The sequence below is a fragment of the Antrostomus carolinensis genome, unplaced genomic scaffold (assembly GCF_000700745.2).
Source record: "Antrostomus carolinensis isolate BGI_N321 unplaced genomic scaffold, ASM70074v2 scaffold7061, whole genome shotgun sequence".
Lineage (NCBI taxonomy): Eukaryota > Metazoa > Chordata > Aves > Caprimulgiformes > Caprimulgidae > Antrostomus > Antrostomus carolinensis.
Window position 1 is genome coordinate 213,249 of NW_010296262.1, and position 3,090 is coordinate 216,338.

A 3,090-nucleotide genomic window follows, 5' to 3' on the forward strand; every position below is an offset into this window, starting at 1 on the left:
TTGATGAATATTGGAATTAACAAACAGTGGGTTTGTTCATAGATGGGCTAATTATACAACAAATATCTAGACCTAAGACAAATCTTTTTTCATTCAAAGATTATAAATTGTCATCTTTCAGCAGCATAGAAGTGTTGGAACAAAGAAACACTACAGCTCAATTGTAGAGCACGCACTTATGGTTTTAATTTGCGAACAATAAATCATTAGTTTTGCTTAGTTTTGTGTACTTCTTGAACCAAAAGGTTTTAATTTTCTCATTTATATAAATAAGCTTTACACAATTCAACTTAATTGAGAGTTATATATGAAATTCCCAATGTGCTCTTCTCTAAGGGATGTATGTTTGTCCAAATTAAGAGTAAACAAAGGCATTTGCAGACTATAAAGACTATTTGTTCTGTGCTGCCTGCCGTACACATGCCTGCAGACACCCAGAGAGCTTTCATTTATTTCAACTGAATACACAAAATTTATAATTGGAAATAAGATTTTAAAATCTAGTAGAAATAGACACAATGTACTCAACTAATTCATCGAGTCTGAAGTCTATCCTGTGTCCATGTGCAGTCTCTCATGATGTCCCTGGCAGGTACGTAGAATGGAAATTATTTATCTCTTGGTTTCATACAAATCACACGCTACCATCTGATTTTGATGCTTCTTCTGTGGTCCCTAAGTTAGATCTAAAGTGATCATAGGTGGTTTAGGGACTTGAGGTAATCACATGCTTGTCAACAAGCTTCAGGAGTACTTCTCTTAAAATTAAGCTCCACAATTTGAATGATTTACTTCATGCTACTTCTGGAACTACTGGCGCATTAGTTACATCGAGTTACCCATGGCAATGTGACAGTTCTGGTTTAGGTCTACATGGAGTCATTTCAAATTCAACAGGTTCACCTTTTTTCCATCTCATAGATGTGATCTCACTTCCGTCACAGGTTGGTTTCGGTATCCCCCAGTCAGATTTGCCATATAGTTCAAGTCCAACAACTGCTTAGTGAGTTTAAATGTATGCTGGTTCCTAAATCTTCTCCTACAGCACACAGCTCTGCCTGCCAGCTCGACCTCTGCTCCAGTCTGACGATAAAGTAAAGACCAGATTTTCATTTCAGACAGAATGCTTACAGCCATGTTTAAAATAAACTCTTTGTAGTTTGGTGATATGCTCTATGTATTTTTACTTGTGGCTATATCTTACTGAACAAAGTTCTGTTTTCAATGCATTTTTCAGCTTGTAAACTTCTGCAGGAGCATGCCATGAAAATTAAAATATCCTCTTTTACCCAAAACTTCTCCCCACTCATTTTTTTCCTGTTAGGACTTTGAGATTCTCATATGCATAAACAACATAAAAATTAAGCTTAAAAAACCCTGTAAACCAGGGGTTTAACCAGCCTAACAGTTACTTCACATCATCAATTGACTTATAGATATATTCCATCATGATTTGTATATTGCCCACAATTTATTAGGTGCTTTAGACACTGTCCATTCTCTGCATCAGCACTTGAATCTTAAAGGTAGGTCTGTAATCAGGATAAGAATTCTCCTAAGATTTTCCCAGCTTTGATGACCACTTCACTTGCTCCTTACTTTACACTGGTCAGATAGTCAACAGCCTGGCCCTTTTTTTCTCCCTAAAAGGTGCTGATTAGTTGCTCAGGCTTCACCATTACCCCTGGTTGCATTACAAGACTGGTATAGGTTCACTGTGCTTAACTCCAGTTTCCTTTTCTAAAGTTCCCAGAGGAAACCAGTCAAGTACAATGAACATTTAAAGCTGGGCAGAGCTAGAACCTGATATTACTCACAGTACGGAGCACTTTAAGGCTGTTGAACACTTAAAATGCTCAGACTGAGCAGACTATCTGTTCTGTACCAAAGGATAACATATCTATTCTTTCCTAAGTTAAAGAATAATTTCAACTGCACAAACCGATGGCAAAATCCATCTGATGGCCATCTTTAAAGAATTATGGAAGAGGTAACTATTTCTATAATTCACTGACTTCAAAAGTATGTTTGACATTATTGTCGGGAAAATTATGTTAACCATGGATTACTGTTACAATCAAAGTATGTAGTGAGAAGTCAAGAGGCTTAGTAGTAAATTTTCAAAGCGGTGCGTGGGGATTTACCCGTTTGACTCCCATTAACGTCAATAGGAGTCGCGCGGCTAAATCCCTGTACACTGCTTTGAAAACTGACCCCTTCGTGTTGATGGACTCCTCTCTAAGAAGTTCCAGATGACCATGTAAGAATAGTAAAAAACTATTTCAGCATGTGCCCTTGTTCATTATTGTTGTTTGTACACATCTGAAAGTATTTTAATTCCTATATGCAGTGCTGTTTCCAGCATTTAGTTTATAAAATATGGATTAAGATGGGCAAGTACTCAGTAATCCAATGAAGCCACGCACATGCCCAGGTGTATATATGCACCAAAAACCTAACATACATTGCCAGCAACCAATGCACCTTACAGAGTTAATTTTTACCCACCTCGTCTATATTATTTCACAAACACCAATTATGGCTGAAGAATGTATCACAATTTACTCCACCGCTCGTACGCAATGATGCGGCTCTTTCATGAAATGACATCTGTCCTGTTCCTATTTACCCCAATCAGTCCTATGCTCAGTCAGAAATTAAATTTGCTTCCCTTTACCACTTAATCCTGTTTCCTGTAGGGAGCAGGAAGTGCAGGTTACAGTTTTATGGAAACTGAGTTTTCCCTTAAAAAAATACCATGAACTACAATTTCATTAGAAACATCTCTTCTGGAACGGGAAGGTGATCCAGATTAGCTTGCAATCTGTTACGCCTCCAACTGTAAGAAGGAAACCTGAAAATTCCATTTTCACTGTGACTGCTGCCAGAAAACCCCAAATACATGTAACAATTCTATAAGAGAAATGCATGCTTGGAATCAGTTTCACTGGAGATTTTTTAATGTTAGTCAAATATATATATATATATATTCTTAAATTATATCTATTTAAGATCTGCTACAGTTTTAAACACAGTAAAAAATTCCAAATATTAAATGTTTTTAAATTGCCAAAATTCTTCAACAACCTA